The sequence below is a fragment of the Manacus vitellinus genome, unplaced genomic scaffold (genome assembly GCF_001715985.3).
Source record: "Manacus vitellinus isolate BGI_N305 unplaced genomic scaffold, ASM171598v3 scaffold_33_pilon, whole genome shotgun sequence".
Lineage (NCBI taxonomy): Eukaryota > Metazoa > Chordata > Aves > Passeriformes > Pipridae > Manacus > Manacus vitellinus.
Window position 1 is genome coordinate 6,126,928 of NW_021940478.1, and position 10,282 is coordinate 6,137,209.

The following is a 10,282-nucleotide window of genomic DNA, read 5'->3' on the forward strand; positions in this document are numbered from 1 at the left end:
GTGACAAAAAAGGTGGAGATGTGTCAGAACCTTCCTGCAATGTGCTACTGTAAAGGGATGAGAGCACAGAGCTCTCCCTTGTATGGGAAAACATCGTGTGTCAGTGAGGTAGAAAGCATAAAAGTTTTATGAAATATAATTAACAGACTATATCATGGCATGTTTTAAGGCCTATTTTACATCACTGCCTCCAGTGAAAACAGATGCAGATTCTGTGAGACTTGGTTTGCAGCGCAGTCAAGCTCCACCAGGTTCTGCTGGCTGCAGTTGAAGGTCATGCTGCTCTCTTCTTCTAAATTCGAATTTTTTTTTCAGCGTGGTGTTCTGTGCTGGGTGAAACTACAGGTTTTTCATGTTATTCACATTAAAAGAAGATAAAAATATGGGCTTCATCTTAAAGGTGTAATATTAGGACAAATGTTAAAACAAACAAAAACCCCTTCCTGAGCAGTCTGAATAAAATAATTCCATATATTTGACTTAGATATTTAGATATTTATTTAGTACAAATGCCTGCATTTGGTAGTTTTTTTAATTTAAGAGATAATTATTTGTAACTGAAAAACTCATTCAAATTACTTTTCCTCACTAGTTAATATGCAGTCATTGACTTGTATAAAACAGTTTACCAAAAAAAAAAAAAAAGGAAAGAAAAACCAAAATCCCCCAGGCAAGAAGGTGTGCAGAAGGGCGTGAAAATAATATTGGAGAAGAGATTAGAAGTAGTGAGTAGGTGGAAATGGAAACAGAGTTGTGGGCAGGGATTATGCAGTTTTCAGGGTGAGAACAAAGAACTTGAATTTGATGCAGTAAAAGGATGAGAAAACCAAGGATTAGTCTTGAAATTGAATTGAACTGAACTATATCTTTGGTGGCATTTTGAGTCCAGTGCTACAGAGGTGGAGGTGCAAGGAAGTAAGAGGAAGAAATTGTACATAATAAAATGCTAGCTGCTACGGTGATAACAATGGAAGTTGACTAGCGATTCATCTAAGAAAAGTATGTTAATTATGTTATTAGCAGAAGTTAAAATAAGATGTGGACAGGAAAAAGCAGCAACCAAACGTGTTCATTTCCTCTTTTACGTACAGGACAGTCTATATGTGTTGTCTTTCCAACAATATCAAATGACACGAAAGAGGAGATTAATCAGATAATAACTATAGACTATTTATAGACTTCCACCACAGAAGATGTTGAGACTTTCAAAGCAGTATAGAGATAAAGCAAAGCAGACAGAGATAAATGTCTTTCACAATATAACTCTCAAGATTGAGGTGAAGTGAGGACATGAGTGCAAAAAATCATCTACACTTAACTCCTAGTAAGATGAAAGTTAAACATATTGGTAGGGGACCTTGAGAATCCTTGAATTCATGATATGGTCCTGTTCAGTCACAGTTATGTTCACTATGTGAACACTAAAAGCCCTTCTAGACTAAGGTGGTGCTCCCTTATAGTAGATTTCATGGAGAAATCCATACTCCTTTTTTCTTTTGGCTAAGAAGTCACCTTAACAACTTTGGGATTGACAGTGCAACTTGATAATACTTGCATTTCTTTTGTTCCCTGCATTTTAAAGTGTCTTATATTTCTGTGTGAGAAGTATATTCCAACCTGAAGACCTTACAAGCTGCATACAATTTAGCAAAGAATTCCCCAGCAGACTTTTTTGATTCTTTTAAAGAATCCCAAAGGAGACTAATGTTTGCCCTCCCGACTTGCCTAATTTATATTCATCACTCATGACCTCATTCACCTGGCACATGCGTTCTTGGCACAAGGGGATTGTTTACAACAGAACTGTTTTCTCAATGACTGTGGAACTGGAAATCGAACGCTAACGTAAACATCATTAACACCTCTCCAAACTGCAGTTATACATAAAGCAATACTTAATTAATCTGACCTTCATAAATAACATCACAAAGTGTATAATTTTCAAGAGCAAGCTGACCAATGTCTGTATATACCCCAAGGATAGGGAGGGAAAAAGAATGGATAAAGCATGCTCATTTCTTTGCTAATTAATCTGCAGGAGAAGCTTCAATACAGCAGTGATGTGCTTAGAGAAGAGCAGGGAATACAATACAAGTAGATGAAACCAGACAAACCGTAAGAACTGTTGCAGCTGTGGTTTTTTGCTTCCTCAGTTTTGTTCATTTAAATCTTTCAACAGACTTTTACAGTAACAATATTGTAGGTTGAGATATTCAATATGATCCAAAGTGTAGCAACTGTAGAAGCAAAGCTGTCATTTAAACATGGAAACAAATCTGTGAACTGCTAATACCACAGGACAAATGGCTGATATTAGAAATGCCCTTTTGATCTTCTTGAAAGATAAATGTTCCCAAAACATGTCAGGTACATGTAAAAGAAACATGCCTTGCTTTAAGAGACCTTCAAAAGGAACAAAGTTTTGGAAGAGCAGGTAGCATGGTTGCAGCCTCCAGCTGGAGTCACTTGTATTGTGTCCAACTATTCATCTACTGAATTTTCTTGTTATGTTTTCTGCATATCGGGAAGGGGGAAGGGAGATCAGGATCCACAGGCTACACTGTGATATAGCTGGAGAATTCTTTATGTGATTTCCATCCAGCCTGTACTACTGCATTTAGGAAAAGAAAAAACAGTGAAAAGGTAACTTCCATGGCCAAAGAAAATAACTTTTTTCTATCTGTGACTTGCTTTCTCTTCTAGCCTTCTCCGCCCCCTGCTATTTTTTTTTTTGTAGCAAGCATAAGTGTGGCATCCAACATTCCTCTTAAAAAATTAGCATTAATGGTTACAAGAGATTAGAGCCATGTTAATAATTCTGGGATTCCTGGGAAGCTCCAGGTTTTAGAATAATGGCAGCCTAAATAGGTGGGTCCTGTCAATCAACTTTCTTGATCCCTCATCTCTTGAGGAAGAATACTTAATAGGAACATAAAAATACACGCTCAGAAAAGGATCTATCTAATATACTGTCTGTCCCTGACCTTTGCCTGCAGAGGATACTTGGAGAAGATAAATGAAATGAAGGCCTGTATATGGTGCTGACTAACGTTGTGTGACTGAAACGTTGTCTGCCAGTTGTCTGCCTGGCTGTGCTTCCCCCAGACGAAAAACCAGCCCCCCTGTAGCTGTAAAACAGCTTATGTACTGGTTGTCATGCTAGGCACAGATCATAGAACTGTCTTTGTATTGCAGGGCAACACAGCTTCTGGAATGCCCTGTCCAACTCTCTGCTGGAAAAATGTCAGCCAATCTTGCGGGTCTTCTTAGAAGGAAATTTCCAATGCTGCTGTACTCAGCATACCGTCCAGAAGATGCTTGCTTGCAGCAGGAATGGATCCCAGTGCTCTCACCACCAGCTACTCCAGGAGCCCTTGTGATGATGAATTCGGGCAGGGCTGATGGGCCAGGGGCTTCTGCAGAATCACTCCCCAGGGTTGTGTGCACACAGGCAAGGGATGCTTACAGGCAGCAGTGGCTCAGCTGTGACCAAGGCTGCCTGCTGGGAGCAGAGGAGGTGTTGGTGGCTGACAGTGAGGTACAAAAGCAGGTGACGGGTACTTATATAGCCCAGCCACCAGCCCAGTTCCCCCTGGCTTCTGCAGCTGTTTTGTGATTTACAGTATAGAAACAAAAATGCTGTAAGCACTATTTAAATCAGAATTTTTTTTCTTCACACTGTTCTTCAAACTTATTTAACTGCTTAACATGTTTGACAGAGTTGTTAAAAAAAAAAAAAGAAAACCAATATCCAAAATTAACTACTTGTAAATTCTAAACTATTATATATTATAATTTATTTATTTTTTATTTTATGCTGAAGAAGTAACTGTACTGATATTTTGCATATTGAGCAATAGATATATTGAAATAAAATTAATGACAACCCAGTAGTAAGAGCAAATCTGTACTGTCCAATTTAAAAAGGCATAAATTAAACTTGAGACCAAGATGATCTTGAACTTCATTTAGAATCTGTGTTTCTTTTCATTTGGTACACCTACTTATACCAGACTTCACACTGGAACAATTTGCTGTTCACACTTGGACATGAGACTCCTTTAGCTTGCTAAATATTCCTTGGGATGATGTGGACTGTAGGTTGGGGAAGGCTGAGCAGCCTACCTCTACTCAGGTGGCATGGAAAAGTACTGCTCAAAGCGAGCAGAAACAGGCACAGGAGGGGACAGGCTATGGCTGGTCTTTGCATTGAAAGGCTCAGCGCTAAAACATACTTTAGTATCCGCAAGAAGTGAATGCAGGCTTTTCACGCAGGGACATCCACTTTGTCTCTTGACATGAGAGCACTCATTCTGAATTGGTCTTTTCACCTCAAAAATTATATTTAAGCAGATGATTACAATAGAGGTTCAGATAGCAGAGGTGATATTATAGATAACGGCAGCTGTCTGACTGGATGAAGCTGTAGAGACAGGAAGCGTGTGTTCACCTGACCCTATAACAATACCCCCAGTGCCTCACTGCCCGTTCCACCTTATTGCACCCAGCCCCTGGGAACCCACTACTGGGCCACAATCACTGAATACGTATAGGAAAATGCACTATACGACTAGAAGCGATACACTGGTGAGTTTGAAAATACAGTTCCACCAAAATTGCCTTCCTCTCAGGTGTAGTGAGTATGATTTTCTTCACTACTTATTCTACCTTGAGGGCTGGGTAAGAGGATTCTTTTATTCCTAATGAAAAGTGATAATTCTTCTAATAAGCAGACATAGCCTTTATTGGAGAAAGCTTAGTCCTTGTATTTTGAAGATCTTCATCCTAAAATTGGTGTGTAGAGCCATTATTACCATTAACTGTATTTCAAGATGTGACACATGTCAGCCTTTTCTGGAGTTGCTCTGCCTTTCCACACCTTCCCCCTGCAGCCTTCCACTTCTCAGCGCTGCACTACGACCTTTTCTTCTTTGCCAGCAAAATCAGTTGCAGCTCCTACTCTGCCTCACAATTCTCCATCTGGTGGCAGCTGCCCCCTTTCCCCAGTGGACTAAGGAGGAGCTGAACTGCTGAGTGCATAAACCAAGGATCTACCGACCAGAGAGATCAAAGATGTGTGTTGACAGGGAATATATGCTTTGGGGGGGTGGAAGAGGAGAAGATGCCCATGCTGTGTTTACTGTGGGGTGACACATACGTCCTGCTGGAAAACTAGATAATGAGAGAAAGGGAAGAGTGTCATAGACCTAAGAAACCCCTCTGCCACTTAACAAACTCTGATAAGAGTAATTTGAGGACTGGCATGGCGTCGCCTGCCCTTGCCCCCTACCTGTCTAGAATATCTATAGCTGTTGCAGCTACCATCTCTAAGCTCATATTATGATTCTGTGACAGGGAGAACTTTAATACAGAATTTTACCCACGGAGGAATTACCTCCTTGGTCACTATGCTTTTTTAGGTTTTCAGGTAGAAATTCTAGGTGGACAGCTGAGGGAGGAAGCCTTTTCTGGCTGTTTTCAACTACGTCCTTTAGGAATTACCATTGAAGGTATTGCATTGCTTATGTGATGTTTGTCTCATGCTTTGCATTCCCTCAGAGACAGTCTTTACCTTCATTATTGTCATTATTACCTTCCTGCATATGTATTTTCATGAATGCTTTCACTTTTTAGCCAGATAGAGAAAATTTTTGTAGTTAGTCTTCCAGCAACTTCTGGCCTATTTCTTTTACTTTACTTGATTTCTGCTGAGCAACTTGGTGATGAAGCTGCTCCTATTCTTTTTCAAAAATAGGCATAATTTTGTGCTTGGAAACACATATCTCTAGGTAAAAGACTGACAGGTCCTAAACTTTCATGAGTTTTCTCTGCCTCAAGGTTAATCTACCAGTTATACCATGCCTAGTTATTCAGTCAAGCAATGTCTATTATGCCCACATTCAAATGATCACCTTATTACGAAAGGTCAAATTAAGGATTTGTAGTCTTGGTAGGCCTCTTGTTTCTCAAAAACTTACCTTCTGTGGGTGATCTTAGGTAGTTTCTGTGCTTGCAAACTACTGCATTGCTCTCCAGGTCTTCTTTGTGACTCACTGAGAATTCCTTACGTTTCTAGAGCTGCTTGCCCTACCCCATGTTGCTGTGTGGGACAGTGTTGCACTCTCCCACTGCTCTTTGCTTTGTAGCTGCACTCTAAAAATTACCGGAAGAACTGAGATTACATACTCCAGGTTCATGCCAGGTTCTCTGTCAGAGCAATTCAGATAACTTTGCTCAATCTTTCAAGTCTGTTTCCAGTAGCAGCTAATGCACAGGATATTGACAGCACCGGCAAGAGGCTGGTGTTTATTTATTGAATGAAATTACACAACATCTGCCCTTGTCATCAATCCCTAACAAATTATCTTTGGCATGCACTGCAGAGGAGTTGCTGCTATGAAATGGAAATTTAGAAGACATCTTGTACATAGCTCAGTTCTCCCCTCTAACCCCAGAGACAGGTACAAAATACATTGCCGAAATCCAACCACTTCTTCCCCTTGCTTTGCTATCAAATACCTCAGTATTGCTTGTGCTCCTCCAAGTCCATCTTCATCCTCTAACTTTACAGCCCATTACCTTCCTGCTGTCAGCCCGGGAAAGGACAGCATGTACAGATGGGCCTGTTGCTTTTAAGGGAAAAATGGAAATCAGAGGCACTCTGTCAGCTTTTGCTTTGTTGTTATAAGCTTGCTTTGCTATAAACACTAGAGAAATATCAGAACATAAAGAGCTTTGAAATAGGATTTAAAAAGAAATCAGTGCCTTATCTTCCATTTGAGAGAGAAAAAAAATGGTGTGAAGGACAGAGGGTAAGTCAGACAAAAAAAGAAAGAAACTGAAATTAGAGAGAACAGCAAAAAAAGAGAAAATTAGTCAAAAGCAACAGGAAAGAGGCAGGCATAAATTGCCAATTAACATTCAGATCAAAGGAAAATTTTCATCAGAATCTTTTTCTTCTTCTAAGAAGCATCATGTCTTTCCAGTATCTTCTGCAGTGAAGTGAGCCCGCTTTACACAAAAGAAGGCCCAAGAGAATAAGCCAAATAGCCTCAAAGCTTGTGGAAACCATTTCACACTGTTAACAACTAGGACAAAACCCCATAGGAGCCCAGAGCATCGGCATCACTGCCCTTGTTCACTAATCAATTTGCACCCTGTGCCAGCTACAGATCTGAAGCACAGACCCTGCACATGTCTCTGGAGATTCATTTACGCCATGTAGAGCCTCAGACTGCCCAGGAGGAATAACAACATTGTGCCTCACCATCCCCAAAATCCCAATAACTTTGTTCCCAACTGGACTGAGCCCACCTAAACCTGAAATGAGCCAGCACCTCACAGTGCTACAACTGCTGGATTAATGTAACTTTGCAGTGCCTACCCATTGTGCATTCTGTGGATCATCACACAGGTATCTGTGGGTTTTTGGGGCGTTCGTCACCAGAGTTTGTACATATGGGTGAGTTTGGGCAATGGCAGTATCTATTTATATGGGCACCCCTTCTCTGTCTTGAAGCTGGTGAAGGGACAGTGAAGGTGAAGGGCAGACAGAAGGGTTTAGTTTCTGTCAGTAGCCCTGTGGAAACCATTGCTATGCTGCAACTACTCTCGGTTTGCTGTTGGGCAGGCACAGTGACTTCTCATTTCCATCCTGACAGTAGACACGTGCATCATGTGCATGTGGCTTCTGGACAGGTAAGAACAAATAAGAAAAGAAGAAAACATTTTAAATTATAGAGACAGAACTAGGCTGGACAGAAACACACCACTCCACATCAAAACAAGAGCAGGCGTAAAGATACAAAAACAATAGTAATTTCTTTGCTGTTCAGTTGTCTACAGAGCAATTAATAGCTGCGACTAATTCATTAAAACAGCATTAAAACTCCAAGTGAGCTCATGTTCAGTCAAGCAAGAGTGTGAGCATTTCAAATGGTGTTTTAAACGGCACAGTTGAAAACAGTAATCAGCTACTTTTCCAGATTTTCTAAAATCTTACTGAAAAAATCCATCTTCATAGGTCAGAGCCTCCCAGCTACAGCCCACGATCAAGCTTTCAAGGAAGAGAGGAAGAAGAAATTATAATTTGAATTTAATATAGTTTTTATTTTCATGTTTTCCTAACTTTTATTGGGCAAACGATTCACTTGACTCTGCCAGAGCCTAAGTCACAGCTGCAAGTAACAGTCCTCATTTCCCATTATATTTCCTGCACGAGATGGTGATATTTATAGCAACTTTCTCAGTCCCTCTCCCAGCTGTCTCGTTATTGCTGAGATACGGACAGAGAAGCAGCAGAAGGCAAGTGCTCTAGCCGAGATTTTTGTAACAAATTACCTGTGGATGGCCATCCGCCGACAACAGAGTGAGTCAGAGGAAATTACTGTTTATAGTTTACAGAACACATGTGACACTGAGCATGTTTGAAAGCAAAGTCCCTGCCTTGAATAGCTTGGATTTAAATGAGTTGAAGCAGCAGAGGAGGAGGAGGGAGGGCAAGAAAAAGCATGTCTTGCCAATTCATGTCACAGTGCCTGATAATAGGTCAACAAGCAGGAAACAAAATCCTGGCTTCATTATCAACATCAGGCCTATGCTCAGGTGTCAGTGATTTATTTCCTAAAGATATCTCAAAACACAACCAAAGCGTATTTTAGAAGGGAACTAAACTCCTGCAATGATGCACGTAGGACACTGTACTGTGTTTTCATGACTAATGATTGAGAAGTTCAAATAAATGAGCCCAAAAATGTCACATATTTCTGCAAAAGACTAGCAGATTGCACATGTGGCAGGTACAGTGCACACATGGTATGGACAGATGGACTCCAACGTTCATAAACATGGAGTTGATGTGATGAAGAAAAGAAGTATCCTTGAGTGTTCATTCATCAAGTTGGGAGTGTCTTAGGTAGGATAAAGGATGCAACGGTAAGTAAACAAAATGGCACAAAACAATGACCTAGTCAAAAAGCTACCATCAGAAGGGCGTGTGTGTGTGTATGTAGAGTTAGGGAGGGAGAGAGAGAATTGTAATTAGGTCACAGGGACCAAAAGATAAAACCAGGACAATCTTATCTAATACCTGGGCTGTCACTACCCAAATGCCAGGACAGAGGATGAACGAACAATTAAAGAGTTTTTAAGAAGCTAATTATGATGACAGAGGATTTGTGGAATAAAATCACTAGATTAAAACGTTAATAAAAAGCTAAAGAAAAACTGAAGGGGTAAGCACTGAAGCCATGCCGTAAGAGCTACAACAAAAGATTCCTGCTCAAGACTAAAAGGAACTATGTTTTGATAAGGATTAATTATCAGCAGCACAGTAGGAAACAAACAGTCCACTGAGTTCTTGCAATAGTTTACGTAAGTTACAGGAATGGCTTTAAGTCAACCATGATTACTAGGATGAATCTGGTTAAGACCAAAAACATGTATGGAAGCCAATCATGAAACAAGTTTGTCATTCTGGAGGAAGGAAAGAATAAACATTGAAATGAAGACGTTCCCATATATTCCAACACATTCAGAACTATTAAAAAGCTTCCTGTCAAGATAATCCTCAGAAATAAAAACAACAACAACAAAAAATTGGAATATTCTTATTAAGAAGAATAAATAAACACAAAAGTACATTAAAACACTTGAGCAGAAAACATTCAGCAGCTTCTTTGCTTCAGCTGACAAAAAGAGCAAACTCTGACAGGCAGGAGCATGAACAAAAGCAGATTCCTCAGCTATACGTGTTCTGCTCCACTAATTAAAACAAAAGCATATAAGTATATTCAAAGCCCAGCAGATTTTGAAAAAAAAACAACAAACTTTAGGAGATTTATGAAAAACTTCATAGATTTGTAAGTTTTTGTCATGCTAGAGAATGACAAAAAGAAAAAGGTAAAAAAATAGGGAGGAAACAAGACTCTGGAATTTGAGGTCAGTCAGGCAACATAGGAAACAATGTAAGAGTTAATTTGCTGTGCTCTTCTAACCCTATGAGTATATGCATCAAGAGGTATACCAAGAAATACAAAATTTAATGTCATTGTGAAGAAACCAACTATGCAGAACACAAAAAGCACACATACAAGTGATTTAATTGAAAAATTATTTTACACACAGGAAGGAAAATGACATTTCTTCATACTGCGGTCACAGTAAGCAGTAACACCAGAAGTTATGAAAAAAATTGTAAGCTAAAGATCATACTTATTATACCAGCCAAAGATCATACTTATTAAAAATATACAACTAATTTGTCCAGTATTTACAGACAAAT